Raw genomic sequence first — 19,357 nt, 5'->3', positions numbered from 1 at the left:
GGACAAGGCATCCCAAAAAAATACGTACCTGGAGCTTGTGATCTGGATTCATATAATATTGCTATTGTAGTTGGTTGAAAAATAAATTGGACCAGGTAGCACCCTGGAGTGAAGGACCGTGCACTTCCCCGCCACCTTTTTAAAGGAGGCGGGTTCATTTTCCCCTCACCTAACCCTAACCCTAACCCTAACCCTAACCCTAACCCTAACCCTAACCCTAACCCTAACCCTACCCCAACCCCAACCCCAACCCCAACCCCAACCCCAACCCCAACCCTAACCCCTAACCCCTAACCCCTAACCCCTAACCCCTAACCCCTAACCCTAACCCTAACCCTAACCCTAACCCTAACCCTAACCCTAACCCTAAGTGGTTGTTGCTCCTCTGAAGAAGCAACAACCACTGCGAAACGTCAGGGATTTTAAAACCACTCTACGGTACGTCACCTTAGACTCTTTTTATCTTTTATCTTTTATCTCTTGTTTTAAAGCAGCTTTTTGCTTTTTAACTATTGAGATTGTTTGTTTTTAATTATTTAAAAGTTAGAATTTTTGATCATCCTGGGGGGCTTCTGCCCGAGGCCTTGTCTTCCTCCAAAAAACAGTTTTATATCGCAAAAAGGACCTCCTCTCCTCCTTTTTTGCTTTTGAGATGGAGATTACTTGTTCCTCTCAAAAACTTTTTTGAGATCTCCTCCCCCTTTTTTAAGAAACTGTGACAGGGGACTATATCTGGACCCATGCTTTTTGGTGCATTTTTTCTGTGGGTTAAACACTTTTAATAACATTCTGGAGACCTCCCGGACAAACTCTATCTCGCACTGGGACGAGCACACCGGAGCTCCTCTTTTTTGTATCAGTGTCCCCACCAGGCACCAGGGCACCAGAGGCCAAAGACCATCTCGCTGGAGCACAGCTGGTAAAACCTCACCGAACAATCCAGCACCCCAGCTCGGCAAAGGACGGCCAGGAGCAGATCAACCAGACCACTGTTGGACCTCCATGAGACCTTCACCGACGCTGCCAGGGTAAGAACCCCCACCAGTGATTATCAAAATATGTTTTTTAACAGAGCTAAGACCGTAGCGTCGAGTGGCCAAGGGCTCAGACCACAGCTCATGCACACAACACTACCACCACTGATGTCAATTAACACGCATTCAACACCACAAAACAAATACAACATTACACCCAGGACCACATACACAGACACAACACCCACCCACATACTCAATCATGCACCTGACCCGGAAACTCGAGCCGCTGCCAAAAAACTATTCCGTTTAATTCAGGCCATACACCATAAACATACAACCGATCACTCACTTGCAACTAACACCTTTCCACCAGGAATGATGAGGCAGGTCAACAGACTATCAGAATTCATCAAACCAGCCACACCCTCTGACACCACACGACACAAAATACAAAACAATACAACACACTGGATGAAAACAAACATGACTATATTACAAGAACACTACGCCAACACCATACATACTCTCAGCCAGACAACACATAACACTACAGCACTACAGATAGCCATTGGTTGGGCTAGAAGGAGATACGGGCAACGCTTCAGGCCAGACACAATTACAGCCACCGAACATGCATTGAACAGACACACACAACACCGCAACATGATTAACAAACAAAAACCTCTTTCCACACACAAGAGCAGGTTGGGGAGTTCCCTCTCCACCATCCCGGAATTATCCGACGAGGACGAATTTCCACCACTGCCAGCCTCCAGTAAGTTCCCACTGACATCCCAGCCACACAGGACTCGACAATATCGTGCACCCCTCCTCCCCACCCCTACCCAACCCCGGACAGTACCTGCCATGGACACTCAACAACCACAACCTTCTCGACGTACTCAATATGGCCCACACCCGACTTTCAGACACATGACTTTCCCCCTCCCCCAAACCAGGACCCCATTACACCAACACACACGACTTGCTTTACCTACATCAAGATCACAGAATAACACCCCCCCGAACGTACTACCCCACCCGCTCATACTCAAGAAGAGCCCTCTACAGACACAGAGGGCTCACCCACAACTGACTCCCCCCAGTCTCACCAGGGAGCTTAAACTAGCCCCTGAAGAATCAAACATCCCCACCCCCTCCCTATCAAAGGTAAAAACAGTCTCCTGGGGACCCAAACAGGTCCCTCAGGAGACGGGAGGAATAACATCCGATCCCCACCCTTCCCCCGTCCGACAGAAATTCACCAGACCCAACACTTCAGTGACACTACCATCCCCAAACACCCCAGACTTACCGACTACTAATATACAATCAAGGCCAAACAGACACACACAACAGATAGAGGCCCAAATCCACCAGCTACCGGACCCGCTCAACAACATCACAGAATCTGATGCGTTTTCCTTGGTTCCTGACATCATTTCTTCTCCCCCTTCCTCTCCCCTAGGTGTTGCCGGTGCCCGGACTGGCACGATTGGACAAGAAGGAGCCCCGACCGCATTAGCAGGAGGGTCATCACACATGATGAGCGGCGTAATAAAGGCTAATGTAGCCCACAACACCGTATCTGAGACCTCCTCTCAACAACTGCGCCCGGGGACTCCGCCTCCCGGTTGTGCCACTCCGGACTCCGACACACCTTCACCCCCCGACGACAGCTCCCCAGGACCCTGTGCCACCTCCTCTCCATTCAGTCCTCTGCAGTCCGACTCCAACGCAGCAGGTAAATTTAAGACCACATATCACATCTCCAGACCCAACCGCAAAATCCAGGACTGGTTCATCAAAGGCCGCAAACCAGTCCTGGTACTGGGGGATTCCAACATAAATCGAATCCCCCCTCACAACCATCCCACAATACAACTTGACAGTTACCCGGGGGCCAATATGTACCATTTTCTTAAACTGTGTGAGAAAGCCATCCCCATTCCAGATGTTAAAATTGTCGTCCTCTCAATTGGTATTAATAACAAAGATCAGGACCCCAGGCAGACCTCTTGCAAACAGCTCAAAGCACTATACAAACAGGCCCAACTTGCCTTCCCCAATGCTGACATTTACTTCCCCATTATTAATTTTTCTGCCAACCTCACTAGTAAACAGCAACACAACCTTAAATATATTAACAATACCATAGCCACTTACTTTCCATTTTTAGCCGAAATACCTCACGACACTTTTTTTACAGAGCAAGATAATATACACTGGAAACCGGCCACTGCCACACGCATTTTTGAATACTGGTTGCAACAATTAAATTTACAATCACATCAAAACCCAAACCGGGCTTAAATACAGTCCCATCCAACTTACATCTTAACATAACGCCCCTTACTGACCCCGCACCTGATTTGGGGTGGAGCTCCACATCAAATATCCTCAATCTATCTACACTATTCACCCCAACCGCAGAACAAATTCAGATATTGGAAAGGGGTCTTTCATTCATTCCACGCCCTACACATTTTGACTGGGAGGAACTTCATAGGGACCTACATCAATACAATAGACGCCTCAAAATTATCAGCCACTTTTTCAATAAACCACAACACATACAGATACCCTTCACCAATAAATCCAGCTGGGAACCCACTATAGAACAGTCACACAAAAATACCATAACCCTGTTGCAAAAGAACAAACAGGCCCTGCGTCAGTACCGGCCCCCTGGGGACGTGGCAGACAACCTCTCGGGGCCGGAGCGCAGGGCCTTAGAACAACTCATCAAAAATCCAAATATAATTATAAAACCAGCTGACAAAGGATCAAAAACAGTTATAATGGACAGACAGCAATATTTACTGGAGGCAAATAGATTATTATCCAACACTACACATTACAAACTCATCCAATCTGACCAACAAAATCAAACTCAACCCCTCCTCAGAAATATTATCCAAAATCTATATGACCAAAAAATCATCACACACAAACAAAAACACTATCTATTTGGCCCCGATCACCCACGACCTAGACTTTTTTATCTACTTCCAAAAGTACATAAAGAACCCCAAACCTGGACCATACCCTATGAAGTTCCCCCCGGTAGACCAATAGTTTCCGACTGCAACAGCACATCTTACCATATATCAGAATATATAGAATATTTCCTTGGACCCCTTTCCAACAAACACCCGGCCTACATAAAAGATACATATCACTTCATAGACCTCATCCGACCCATGGTTGTTCCAAATCAGTCATTTTTATTTACAATAGATATAGACAGCTTATACACTAACATTAACACAAACATAGGCATTAAAGCGATTACATCCATCTTTAATAAATATCCCGACATTAATAGACCGGACAAACAGATAATTGAACTCCTCAACATTTGCCTCAACAATAATGATTTTACATTTAATAACAAACAATACCTCCAAATTCACGGAACAGCCATGGGTCAGAGATACGCGCCATCATATGCGAACATTTATATGAGCGAGTGGGAGCGAGAGGCATTGGCCAAATGCACCCGACAACCACTTCTTTATCTCCGTTTTTTAGACGACATATTTGGCATTTGGCACCACGACATCACTTTATTTTCTGATTTTATCAACACACTCAATAACCACCACCCATCTATAAAAGTAAAATACACCATAGACCCCTCTCATGTTAATTTCCTGGACACTACAGTTTTTTTTGATAATTCCATTAATTCGGCTCCTCACAAACTTCTCACTAAAGTCTTTTTCAAAACTACTGATACACACGCACTACTACATAAAAAAAGTTACCATCCGAAACATACATTTAAAGGCTTAATAAAATCACAAATCATCCGTTTCTATAGACTATCTTCGACACCCTCAGATCTTCACGAATCAATTGCAATTCTATTCTCCGCACTCAGACACAGGGGCTACTCTAAACGATTCCTCCGCCACATTAAAAATAATACTTTGGCCTCCCTCGCCCTCACTCGCTCCAACAACACAGATGCTCCACCCCAGCCTCCGGTCTCGGAGGGACTCCCAACCACAGGGCCCCCAACAATAAAATCCACCTATCTCCCTAGTTTAAGCCCTAACCCTAACCCTACTAACCCTACTAACCCTAACCTAGGCCCCAATCCTAATCCTAACCCAACCCAGAACCTAAACCCTAACCCTAACCTAGGCCCCAATCCTAACCCTAACCCAACCCAGTTCCTAAACCCTAACCCTAACCCTATTAACCCTACTAACCCTAACCTAGGCCCCAATCCTAAACCTAACTCAACCCAGTACCTAAACCCTAACCCTAACCCTAACCTAGGCCCTAACCCTAACCATAACCCTAACCCTCTCTCCGAGACCACAACCAATCATCCTCCCAATAACCTGGAAATCAAACCCATATTAATTCCATTCATATCTACATTCTCTCATCAAACAACCAGACTCCATAACCTCATTAAACAAAACTTCTCCCACACCCAAACAATACATCCGGCCTTCCATAACCACAACACAATTTCAGCATATAGAAAAAATCAAAGTCTCCATAGCCTCCTCATAAAATCCAAATTTACAGACAATAGACCCCCCATTCAAATACAATATATTACACATTACAAAAATAGAAAATTTATATCCAACCCCCACAGCACCACAGCATTTCCAACACTCGGCACATTCTCCCTTAACACTACTAACGTAATATACATTATCACATGCACCACTTGCCATAAACACTATATAGGAGAGACGAAACATACAATACTTACACGCCTCAAACAACATATGTATAGCATTGGGGAAGGCAAATTAACCACCCACCTGGTCAAACATTTCCAGCAACACCCCACCAATAAACTAATAATCTCAGGTTTGGAGAGCAACGACCAATGGACTGTTGGGCAGAGAAAGAGGGCAGAAAAATTATGGATCCATAAAATGAACACCATTGTGCCTACGGGCCTGAATGATGACACCATCCAGTTGCGACAGGCCCGTAGAGTATCCTGACCTGCCCCTTTCTCTGCCCCATGGTCCTGACTGTTGTGCTCTGCCTGGGGATTGAACCCTGGTCCCCGGGATGGTGGAGCTGTACTCTACCAACCTGACTATCACCACATTGTCAAATTTCCAACCGGTTTGAACGAAATAGGTCAGTAGGCCAGTGCCACAAAAATCAAACCCCTGAATCCTAAACCCCAACCCTAACCCAAACCTAACCCTAACCCTAACCCTAACCCTAACCCTAACCCTAACCCTAACCCTAACCCTTACCTGACTAAGCCATTTACCCTCCCTCGGCTGAGCGGAGAGACTCAAGACATATTTGTAAATTTGTATATAGTTCATTGGATGTTTATTTAGCTGTAATGACAACATGTTTAACACAACTGTAAAAATCAGTGTGTTATTACGACATTATTAGACAATACTTACGGTTATTTTACCCCAGCATGCTTCACATACCTGTAAAAAATCAGTGTGTTGCTGCAACATGATTAGTGCATACTTATGGTTATTTTACCAAGTGAGGGGCACCCCAGTCCCAGGAGAGGCCCGTGCATAACGTTTGACCTGACTTGTCGGGTCAACGGATATTACCGTTTTCACCTAACCCTAACCCTAACCCTAACCCTAACCCTAACCCTAACCCTAACCCACATGCACACAGCTGACTCTCATGGAGCAAATCCAAGATCAGTCTATTTTATTAAGACAAAAGCATGTCCTGGGGTCTTGCGGTGTATAGTGACACAGAGCAGTGCTTAGAGTTTAACACTGATTAGCATTTAGCCATTTAGCGCTTAGCTTCATAGCATGTAGCTACTTAGCACTTAGCTTCATAGCGTTTTGCTATTTCTCCAAAAACCGACAGAAGGATGAACCCGTTGCTCCAATTCCAGCTGACTCCTGAGCAGGATGTGAGTATTACCCAGCTGTTCTATCAAAGTCGAATAACAGAAGAGGCTTAAACCTGAAAGGATACTAACTCCAGAGTCTCTAATAGGACTTGGACTCAAAGCCAGAAGCCCGGTGAGCTTTAACAAGCTAAATAAAAAAGCTTAATAACATTTAGCTCTTGTTCAAAAACCGAGAGAAGGATGACCCCAGCTGACCCCTGAGCGGTGTGTGAGTTTTACCCAGCTGTCCTATCAAAGTCGGGCAACAGAAGAGGCTCAAACCTTAAAGGATCCTAACTCCAGAGTCTCTTCTAGGACTGGAACTCAGAGCTGGAGACCAAAACCATAACCCGAATTCTAACCCTAACCAATGCCTGAACTCTGACCCTAACCAGTAAACCCGGTGCCTAAACCTAAGGCTTTGAACCCGATGCCTAAACCTAACCCTAACCTTAGAACTTAACCCTAACCATAACCTTAATCCTAACCATAACCATTTAAACCGATTGCCTAAACCTAACCAGTTGATCCTAAATAAAACTGTGAATCCTTTTCAAAATTACCTTACAATTAGATTACTACAAACTTAGTGGGACACACCCTGGGGTTTGATCAACCTCAGCGGGGCCTTCCTTGGGAGAGGGTGTCTGGTGGTAATGGCCGAAACATCCAATGACCCTGAGGTACACTACTGATGATGTGTCACCTAATATATAGATTTAGAAAAACACAAAATAGCTAAAAATAGTCCAAATTGTTTTTTACAAACAAAACAATACAAAGACATGGAGTCAAAACAACTCCTTAATAAACTTTAATACAGGACAAAAAAGAAAAACCAAAGCCTATCAAATAAATAAAAAATCACTTTCATCTAAAGACCAAACCTAACTTACATTAAAAAAAACAATACAAAAGCAAGTACACTGAAACTACGGTTTAAAACCAATTCGGTAAAGGGGATATGTGAAGAAAGGAGAGTATTGATGACGTGCGTGGGCCAGTGCATTGCCTTTGGCTCCCTATTCCAAACCGCCCAGTCGTTGGATGAAGCGGGGGGAGTCATCGAGATAACTTCAAAAACCTAACCCAGCCCGTGCCATCGGATGAGCAAGCTCTCTTACAAAAAACGGTTTGCATATCCCCACCAAAACAATGAACACAAAGAAGGAATAGAGATGAATTGCCGAAACCATCTCAGAACCTGGAATCTACAATAAACTAAGATTCTTTATATATAAAAGAAACCAACAAGTTATACACATTAGATATAACAACACTTGGTTTAAATATCATTTATTTTAAACTCTTAAAAATGTATCCTTTAATATTGAAAGTAAGACAATAATTTCAGATCCAAACAAACAGAGAAAATGGACACTAGATTTTGATCCTTCTTGCTCTCCTCTCTCCTCTCATAGAGTGGAGAAAGTAGGGGGAGGCAGGGTGTACGGCCCGGACAGGCGGAGGAGGGTTTAGCCCGGACAGGCTTCTCTCCTTGACCCTGCTTCCCTTGAAAAAATTATTTTTTTTCATATTGCAATTATAACTTTCCAATTTTTTTTAAATAATATTCAGAAAGGTGTTTTATTATGGGCACCTCCCAATCTGTACACACATAATCAATTGGAAATTGTCTGTCTTACAAGAATAAATATACCCACCCCAGCGATAAGAATTTAAATAGCTTTTTCAGTCAAATAAAACCCATAATTACTCAATTTTAAACCGATTAGATGGAATTCTCAGACGCCATTTTAGAAAATGGCCACGCCCCTTCGGCAATGCATGATGGGAGCACTTCCTGAAACTCTCCGTTTTTTTGTTAAATATCTCTGGATATAAGCCCCCAAAAATTAAGATGAGAGGATATTTACCATCCCAAAAGGGAGTTCTCTTAAGCAAGAGCGTGTTAGAGTATACAATTTAAAACTCAGAAAAAACCGTGACAAGAGTTGGACACACACAGACTATACCTGACCCACATGCACACAGCTGACTCTCATGGAGCAAATCCAAGATCAGTCTATTTTATTAAGACAAAAGCATGTCCTGGGGTCTTGCGGTGTATAGTGACACAGAGCAGTGCTTAGAGTTTAACACTGATTAGCATTTAGCCATTTAGCGCTTAGCTTCATAGCATGTAGCTACTTAGCACTTAGCTTCATAGCGTTTTGCTATTTCTCCAAAAACCGACAGAAGGATGAACCCGTTGCTCCAATTCCAGCTGACTCCTGAGCAGGATGTGAGTATTACCCAGCTGTTCTATCAAAGTCGAATAACAGAAGAGGCTTAAACCTGAAAGGATACTAACTCCAGAGTCTCTAATAGGACTTGGACTCAAAGCCAGAAGCCCGGTGAGCTTTAACAAGCTAAATAAAAAAGCTTAATAACATTTAGCTCTTGTTCAAAAACCGAGAGAAGGATGACCCCAGCTGACCCCTGAGCGGTGTGTGAGTTTTACCCAGCTGTCCTATCAAAGTCGAGCAACAGAAGAGGCTCAAACCTTAAAGGATCCTAACTCCAGAGTCTCTTCTAGGACTGGAACTCAGAGCTGGAGACCAAAACCATAACCCGAATTCTAACCCTAACCAATGCCTGAACTCTGACCCTAACCAGTAAACCCGGTGCCTAAACCTAAGGCTTTGAACCCGATGCCTAAACCTAACCCTAACCTTAGAACTTAACCCTAACCATAACCTTAATCCTAACCATAACCATTTAAACCGATTGCCTAAACCTAACCAGTTGATCCTAAATAAAACTGTGAATCCTTTTCAAAATTACCTTACAATTAGATTACTACAAACTTAGTGGGACACACCCTGGGGTTTGATCAACCTCAGCGGGGCCTTCCTTGGGAGAGGGTGTCTGGTGGTAATGGCCGAAACATCCAATGACCCTGAGGTACACTACTGATGATGTGTCACCTAATATATAGATTTAGAAAAACACAAAATAGCTAAAAATAGTCCAAATTGTTTTTTACAAACAAAACAATACAAAGACATGGAGTCAAAACAACTCCTTAATAAACTTTAATACAGGACAAAAAAGAAAAACCAAAGCCTATCAAATAAATAAAAAATCACTTTCATCTAAAGACCAAACCTAACTTACATTAAAAAAAACAATACAAAAGCAAGTACACTGAAACTACGGTTTAAAACCAATTCGGTAAAGGGGATATGTGAAGAAAGGAGAGTATTGATGACGTGCGTGGGCCAGTGCATTGCCTTTGGCTCCCTATTCCAAACCGCCCAGTCGTTGGATGAAGCGGGGGGAGTCATCGAGATAACTTCAAAAACCTAACCTAACCGGCCAGTGCCTCCACCGGGTTCTCGCTTCCTGGTCCTCAGTCCAGTAGTCTTGTGCTTTCATGACTCTTAGTCAGACGTTCAACTCTAATTTGAGAATAGAGTCATGATATCCCTAATCAGGGACCCTCTACCCTAACCCTAACCAGGTGACCCCTTGCCTGAACCTAACCTTTAAACCCTAAGCAGGGCATTTTTATCTGTATTAACTTCACCCAAGAACTTTATTGTGAGGATTATACGAAGACTCCACACCAGTTGGTTTGATTTAGCTTTAATTGGAGAGTAAAAACAGGATGAATGACCAGAAAAAGGCAAATATTCCCTGAAAGACCCCACCCAACTAGGTGTAGTATGGGCCTATAATAGATTTGACTGGAGCTATTAATTGAAGCCACACAAGAAATCATATTGGATTGTTTCGTGAAAAAGGTAAAACTGTGATGCCAAAGGAACTGGCAAATTCAGAAATGGGAAATTCTGCAAAGAGGAGGAGCTAGATGGGGTATAAAAGTGGGTGCGATGTCCCAGCAGTCTCAGACTGACACCACCACTGGGATGACATGACTTAATTCAAACTGACATACTTACCTGCCCTTGCCTGAAGAAGAAACAAAAGATTTCGAAACGTCGCGACAGGGCCAGACTATAAAAAAGCTAAATTTGACTTACCTGATACTTACCTGACCAAGCAACGAACCCTCCCTCGGACGAGAGGAGAGACCTAAGCCTCAATTTGTATATTTGTATATAGTTCGTTGTTTTTTGAGAGTCCACGAATGTGTAATAACACCGTTTATAAGCCTATGTATTAGTTTGAGAGCACAGGACCTGTGACAAATGGGGACCAGGGAGCCCCCTGGTGTGAAGGACCGTGCACTTTCCTCCTCTACGGAGTGGGATTAATTTCCCCTAACCTAACCGGCCAGTGCCTCCACCGGGTTCTCGCTTCCTGGTCCTCAGTCCAGTAGTCTTGTGCTTTCATGACTCTTAGTCAGACGTTCAACTCTAATTTGAGAATAGAGTCATGATATCCCTAATCAGGGACCCTCTACCCTAACCCTAACCAGGTGACCCCTTGCCTGAACCTAACCTTTAAACCCTAAGCAGGGCATTTTTATCTGTATTAACTTCACCCAAGAACTTTATTGTGAGGATTATACGAAGACTCCACACCAGTTGGTTTGATTTAGCTTTAATTGGAGAGTAAAAACAGGATGAATGACCAGAAAAAGGCAAATATTCCCTGAAAGACCCCACCCAACTAGGTGTAGTATGGGCCTATAATAGATTTGACTGGAGCTATTAATTGAAGCCACACAAGAAATCATATTGGATTGTTTCGTGAAAAAGGTAAAACTGTGATGCCAAAGGAACTGGCAAATTCAGAAATGGGAAATTCTGCAAAGAGGAGGAGCTAGATGGGGTATAAAAGTGGGTGCGATGTCCCAGCAGTCTCAGACTGACACCACCACTGGGATGACATGACTTAATTCAAACTGACATACTTACCTGCCCTTGCCTGAAGAAGAAACAAAAGATTTCGAAACGTCGCGACAGGGCCAGACTATAAAAAAGCTAAATTTGACTTACCTGATACTTACCTGACCAAGCAACGAACCCTCCCTCGGACGAGAGGAGAGACCTAAGCCTCAATTTGTATATTTGTATATAGTTCGTTGTTTTTTGAGAGTCCACGAATGTGTAATAACACCGTTTATAAGCCTATGTATTAGTTTGAGAGCACAGGACCTGTGACAAATGGGGACCAGGGAGCCCCCTGGTGTGAAGGACCGTGCACTTTCCTCCTCTACGGAGTGGGATTAATTTCCCCTAACCTAACCGGCCAGTGCCTCCACCGGGTTCTCGCTTCCTGGTCCTCAGTCCAGTAGTCTTGTGCTTTCATGACTCTTAGTCAGACGTTCAACTCTAATTTGAGAATAGAGTCATGATATCCCTAATCAGGGACCCTCTACCCTAACCCTAACCAGGTGACCCCTTGCCTGAACCTAACCTTTAAACCCTAAGCAGGGCATTTTTATCTGTATTAACTTCACCCAAGAACTTTATTGTGAGGATTATACGAAGACTCCACACCAGTTGGTTTGATTTAGCTTTAATTGGAGAGTAAAAACAGGATGAATGACCAGAAAAAGGCAAATATTCCCTGAAAGACCCCACCCAACTAGGTGTAGTATGGGCCTATAATAGATTTGACTGGAGCTATTAATTGAAGCCACACAAGAAATCATATTGGATTGTTTCGTGAAAAAGGTAAAACTGTGATGCCAAAGGAACTGGCAAATTCAGAAATGGGAAATTCTGCAAAGAGGAGGAGCTAGATGGGGTATAAAAGTGGGTGCGATGTCCCAGCAGTCTCAGACTGACACCACCACTGGGATGACATGACTTAATTCAAACTGACATACTTACCTGCCCTTGCCTGAAGAAGAAACAAAAGATTTCGAAACGTCGCGACAGGGCCAGACTATAAAAAAGCTAAATTTGACTTACCTGATACTTACCTGACCAAGCAACGAACCCTCCCTCGGACGAGAGGAGAGACCTAAGCCTCAATTTGTATATTTGTATATAGTTCGTTGTTTTTTGAGAGTCCACGAATGTGTAATAACACCGTTTATAAGCCTATGTATTAGTTTGAGAGCACAGGACCTGTGACAAATGGGGACCAGGGAGCCCCCTGGTGTGAAGGACCGTGCACTTTCCTCCTCTACGGAGTGGGATTAATTTCCCCTAACCTAACCGGCCAGTGCCTCCACCGGGTTCTCGCTTCCTGGTCCTCAGTCCAGTAGTCTTGTGCTTTCATGACTCTTAGTCAGACGTTCAACTCTAATTTGAGAATAGAGTCATGATATCCCTAATCAGGGACCCTCTACCCTAACCCTAACCAGGTGACCCCTTGCCTGAACCTAACCTTTAAACCCTAAGCAGGGCATTTTTATCTGTATTAACTTCACCCAAGAACTTTATTGTGAGGATTATACGAAGACTCCACACCAGTTGGTTTGATTTAGCTTTAATTGGAGAGTAAAAACAGGATGAATGACCAGAAAAAGGCAAATATTCCCTGAAAGACCCCACCCAACTAGGTGTAGTATGGGCCTATAATAGATTTGACTGGAGCTATTAATTGAAGCCACACAAGAAATCATATTGGATTGTTTCGTGAAAAAGGTAAAACTGTGATGCCAAAGGAACTGGCAAATTCAGAAATGGGAAATTCTGCAAAGAGGAGGAGCTAGATGGGGTATAAAAGTGGGTGCGATGTCCCAGCAGTCTCAGACTGACACCACCACTGGGATGACATGACTTAATTCAAACTGACATACTTACCTGCCCTTGCCTGAAGAAGAAACAAAAGATTTCGAAACGTCGCGACAGGGCCAGACTATAAAAAAGCTAAATTTGACTTACCTGATACTTACCTGACCAAGCAACGAACCCTCCCTCGGACGAGAGGAGAGACCTAAGCCTCAATTTGTATATTTGTATATAGTTCGTTGTTTTTTGAGAGTCCACGAATGTGTAATAACACCGTTTATAAGCCTATGTATTAGTTTGAGAGCACAGGACCTGTGACAAATGGGGACCAGGGAGCCCCCTGGTGTGAAGGACCGTGCACTTTCCTCCTCTACGGAGTGGGATTAATTTCCCCTAACCTAACCGGCCAGTGCCTCCACCGGGTTCTCGCTTCCTGGTCCTCAGTCCAGTAGTCTTGTGCTTTCATGACTCTTAGTCAGACGTTCAACTCTAATTTGAGAATAGAGTCATGATATCCCTAATCAGGGACCCTCTACCCTAACCCTAACCAGGTGACCCCTTGCCTGAACCTAACCTTTAAACCCTAAGCAGGGCATTTTTATCTGTATTAACTTCACCCAAGAACTTTATTGTGAGGATTATACGAAGACTCCACACCAGTTGGTTTGATTTAGCTTTAATTGGAGAGTAAAAACAGGATGAATGACCAGAAAAAGGCAAATATTCCCTGAAAGACCCCACCCAACTAGGTGTAGTATGGGCCTATAATAGATTTGACTGGAGCTATTAATTGAAGCCACACAAGAAATCATATTGGATTGTTTCGTGAAAAAGGTAAAACTGTGATGCCAAAGGAACTGGCAAATTCAGAAATGGGAAATTCTGCAAAGAGGAGGAGCTAGATGGGGTATAAAAGTGGGTGCGATGTCCCAGCAGTCTCAGACTGACACCACCACTGGGATGACATGACTTAATTCAAACTGACATACTTACCTGCCCTTGCCTGAAGAAGAAACAAAAGATTTCGAAACGTCGCGACAGGGCCAGACTATAAAAAAGCTAAATTTGACTTACCTGATACTTACCTGACCAAGCAACGAACCCTCCCTCGGACGAGAGGAGAGACCTAAGCCTCAATTTGTATATTTGTATATAGTTCGTTGTTTTTTGAGAGTCCACGAATGTGTAATAACACCGTTTATAAGCCTATGTATTAGTTTGAGAGCACAGGACCTGTGACAAATGGGGACCAGGGAGCCCCCTGGTGTGAAGGACCGTGCACTTTCCTCCTCTACGGAGTGGGATTAATTTCCCCTAACCTAACCGGCCAGTGCCTCCACCGGGTTCTCGCTTCCTGGTCCTCAGTCCAGTAGTCTTGTGCTTTCATGACTCTTAGTCAGACGTTCAACTCTAATTTGAGAATAGAGTCATGATATCCCTAATCAGGGACCCTCTACCCTAACCCTAACCAGGTGACCCCTTGCCTGAACCTAACCTTTAAACCCTAAGCAGGGCATTTTTATCTGTATTAACTTCACCCAAGAACTTTATTGTGAGGATTATACGAAGACTCCACACCAGTTGGTTTGATTTAGCTTTAATTGGAGAGTAAAAACAGGATGAATGACCAGAAAAAGGCAAATATTCCCTGAAAGACCCCACCCAACTAGGTGTAGTATGGGCCTATAATAGATTTGACTGGAGCTATTAATTGAAGCCACACAAGAAATCATATTGGATTGTTTCGTGAAAAAGGTAAAACTGTGATGCCAAAGGAACTGGCAAATTCAGAAATGGGAAATTCTGCAAAGAGGAGGAGCTAGATGGGGTATAAAAGTGGGTGCGATGTCCCAGCAGTCTCAGACTGACACCACCACTGGGATGACATGACTTAATTCAAACTGACATACTTACCTGCCCTTGCCTGAAGAAGAAACAAAAGATTTCGAAACGTCGCGACAGGGCCAGACTATAAAAAAGCTAAATTTGACTTACCTGATACTTACCTGACCAAGCAACGAACCCTCCCTCGGACGAGAGGAGAGACCTAAGCCTCAATTTGTATATTTGTATATAGTTCGTTGTTTTTTGAGAGTCCACGAATGTGTAATAACACCGTTTATAAGCCTATGTATTAGTTTGAGAGCACAGGACCTGTGACAAATGGGGACCAGGGAGCCCCCTGGTGTGAAGGACCGTGCACTTTCCTCCTCTACGGAGTGGGATTAATTTCCCCTAACCTAACCGGCCAGTGCCTCCACCGGGTTCTCGCTTCCTGGTCCTCAGTCCAGTAGTCTTGTGCTTTCATGACTCTTAGTCAGACGTTCAACTCTAATTTGAGAATAGAGTCATGATATCCCTAATCAGGGACCCTCTACCCTAACCCTAACCAGGTGACCCCTTGCCTGAACCTAACCTTTAAACCCTAAGCAGGGCATTTTTATCTGTATTAACTTCACCCAAGAACTTTATTGTGAGGATTATACGAAGACTCCACACCAGTTGGTTTGATTTAGCTTTAATTGGAGAGTAAAAACAGGATGAATGACCAGAAAAAGGCAAATATTCCCTGAAAGACCCCACCCAACTAGGTGTAGTATGGGCCTATAATAGATTTGACTGGAGCTATTAATTGAAGCCACACAAGAAATCATATTGGATTGTTTCGTGAAAAAGGTAAAACTGTGATGCCAAAGGAACTGGCAAATTCAGAAATGGGAAATTCTGCAAAGAGGAGGAGCTAGATGGGGTATAAAAGTGGGTGCGATGTCCCAGCAGTCTCAGACTGACACCACCACTGGGATGACATGACTTAATTCAAACTGACATACTTACCTGCCCTTGCCTGAAGAAGAAACAAAAGATTTCGAAACGTCGCGACAGGGCCAGACTATAAAAAAGCTAAATTTGACTTACCTGATACTTACCTGACCAAGCAACGAACCCTCCCTCGGACGAGAGGAGAGACCTAAGCCTCAATTTGTATATTTGTATATAGTTCGTTGTTTTTTGAGAGTCCACGAATGTGTAATAACACCGTTTATAAGCCTATGTATTAGTTTGAGAGCACAGGACCTGTGACAAATGGGGACCAGGGAGCCCCCTGGTGTGAAGGACCGTGCACTTTCCTCCTCTACGGAGTGGGATTAATTTCCCCTAACCTAACCGGCCAGTGCCTCCACCGGGTTCTCGCTTCCTGGTCCTCAGTCCAGTAGTCTTGTGCTTTCATGACTCTTAGTCAGACGTTCAACTCTAATTTGAGAATAGAGTCATGATATCCCTAATCAGGGACCCTCTACCCTAACCCTAACCAGGTGACCCCTTGCCTGAACCTAACCTTTAAACCCTAAGCAGGGCATTTTTATCTGTATTAACTTCACCCAAGAACTTTATTGTGAGGATTATACGAAGACTCCACACCAGTTGGTTTGATTTAGCTTTAATTGGAGAGTAAAAACAGGATGAATGACCAGAAAAAGGCAAATATTCCCTGAAAGACCCCACCCAACTAGGTGTAGTATGGGCCTATAATAGATTTGACTGGAGCTATTAATTGAAGCCACACAAGAAATCATATTGGATTGTTTCGTGAAAAAGGTAAAACTGTGATGCCAAAGGAACTGGCAAATTCAGAAATGGGAAATTCTGCAAAGAGGAGGAGCTAGATGGGGTATAAAAGTGGGTGCGATGTCCCAGCAGTCTCAGACTGACACCACCACTGGGATGACATGACTTAATTCAAACTGACATACTTACCTGCCCTTGCCTGAAGAAGAAACAAAAGATTTCGAAACGTCGCGACAGGGCCAGACTATAAAAAAGCTAAATTTGACTTACCTGATACTTACCTGACCAAGCAACGAACCCTCCCTCGGACGAGAGGAGAGACCTAAGCCTCAATTTGTATATTTGTATATAGTTCGTTGTTTTTTGAGAGTCCACGAATGTGTAATAACACCGTTTATAAGCCTATGTATTAGTTTGAGAGCACAGGACCTGTGACAAATGGGGACCAGGGAGCCCCCTGGTGTGAAGGACCGTGCACTTTCCTCCTCTACGGAGTGGGATTAATTTCCCCTAACCTAACCGGCCAGTGCCTCCACCGGGTTCTCGCTTCCTGGTCCTCAGTCCAGTAGTCTTGTGCTTTCATGACTCTTAGTCAGACGTTCAACTCTAATTTGAGAATAGAGTCATGATATCCCTAATCAGGGACCCTCTACCCTAACCCTAACCAGGTGACCCCTTGCCTGAACCTAACCTTTAAACCCTAAGCAGGGCATTTTTATCTGTATTAACTTCACCCAAGAACTTTATTGTGAGGATTATACGAAGACTCCACACCAGTTGGTTTGATTTAGCTTTAATTGGAGAGTAAAAACAGGATGAATGACCAGAAAAAGGCAAATATTCCCTGAAAGACCCCACCCAACTAGGTGTAGTATGGGCCTATAATAGATTTGACTGGAGCTATTAATTGAAGCCACACAAGAAATCATATTGGATTGTTTCGTGAAAAAGGTAAAACTGTGATGCCAAAGGAACTGGCAAATTCAGAAATGGGAAATTCTGCAAAGAGGAGGAGCTAGATGGGGTATAAAAGTGGGTGCGATGTCCCAGCAGTCTCAGACTGACACCACCACTGGGATGACATGACTTAATTCAAACTGACATACTTACCTGCCCTTGCCTGAAGAAGAAACAAAAGATTTCGAAACGTCGCGACAGGGCCAGACTATAAAAAAGCTAAATTTGACTTACCTGATACTTACCTGACCAAGCAACGAACCCTCCCTCGGACGAGAGGAGAGACCTAAGCCTCAATTTGTATATTTGTATATAGTTCGTTGTTTTTTGAGAGTCCACGAATGTGTAATAACACCGTTTATAAGCCTATGTATTAGTTTGAGAGCACAGGACCTGTGACAAATGGGGACCAGGGAGCCCCCTGGTGTGAAGGACCGTGCACTTTCCTCCTCTACGGAGTGGGATTAATTTCCCCTAACCTAACCGGCCAGTGCCTCCACCGGGTTCTCGCTTCCTGGTCCTCAGTCCAGTAGTCTTGTGCTTTCATGACTCTTAGTCAGACGTTCAACTCTAATTTGAGAATAGAGTCATGATATCCCTAATCAGGGACCCTCTACCCTAACCCTAACCAGGTGACCCCTTGCCTGAACCTAACCTTTAAACCCTAAGCAGGGCATTTTTATCTGTATTAACTTCACCCAAGAACTTTATTGTGAGGATTATACGAAGACTCCACACCAGTTGGTTTGATTTAGCTTTAATTGGAGAGTAAAAACAGGATGAATGACCAGAAAAAGGCAAATATTCCCTGAAAGACCCCACCCAACTAGGTGTAGTATGGGCCTATAATAGATTTGACTGGAGCTATTAATTGAAGCCACACAAGAAATCATATTGGATTGTTTCGTGAAAAAGGTAAAACTGTGATGCCAAAGGAACTGGCAAATTCAGAAATGGGAAATTCTGCAAAGAGGAGGAGCTAGATGGGGTATAAAAGTGGGTGCGATGTCCCAGCAGTCTCAGACTGACACCACCACTGGGATGACATGACTTAATTCAAACTGACATACTTACCTGCCCTTGCCTGAAGAAGAAACAAAAGATTTCGAAACGTCGCGACAGGGCCAGACTATAAAAAAGCTAAATTTGACTTACCTGATACTTACCTGACCAAGCAACGAACCCTCCCTCGGACGAGAGGAGAGACCTAAGCCTCAATTTGTATATTTGTATATAGTTCGTTGTTTTTTGAGAGTCCACGAATGTGTAATAACACCGTTTATAAGCCTATGTATTAGTTTGAGAGCACAGGACCTGTGACAAATGGGGACCAGGGAGCCCCCTGGTGTGAAGGACCGTGCACTTTCCTCCTCTACGGAGTGGGA

The 19,357-nt window shown here is 43.8% G+C and overlaps 1 long non-coding RNA gene across 1 annotated transcript; it reads left to right on the top strand.

Annotated features, from left to right (window-relative positions):
• Window positions 1-420: 420 nt before the first annotated feature.
• LOC133973062 (uncharacterized) lies at window positions 421-2,612 on the top strand. Its single transcript, XR_009924524.1, has 3 exons — window positions 421-1,028; window positions 1,677-1,752; window positions 2,446-2,612. It is a non-coding gene; the product is annotated as an uncharacterized LOC133973062 (long non-coding RNA).
• Window positions 2,613-19,357: the final 16,745 nt, after the last annotated feature.

Source organism: Platichthys flesus, chromosome 18, assembly GCF_949316205.1.
Source record: "Platichthys flesus chromosome 18, fPlaFle2.1, whole genome shotgun sequence".
Classification (NCBI taxonomy): Eukaryota; Metazoa; Chordata; class Actinopteri; order Pleuronectiformes; family Pleuronectidae; genus Platichthys; species Platichthys flesus.
Note: the sequence above shows the minus strand (reverse complement) of the source record. Positions and strands in the feature narration are given on the sequence as shown.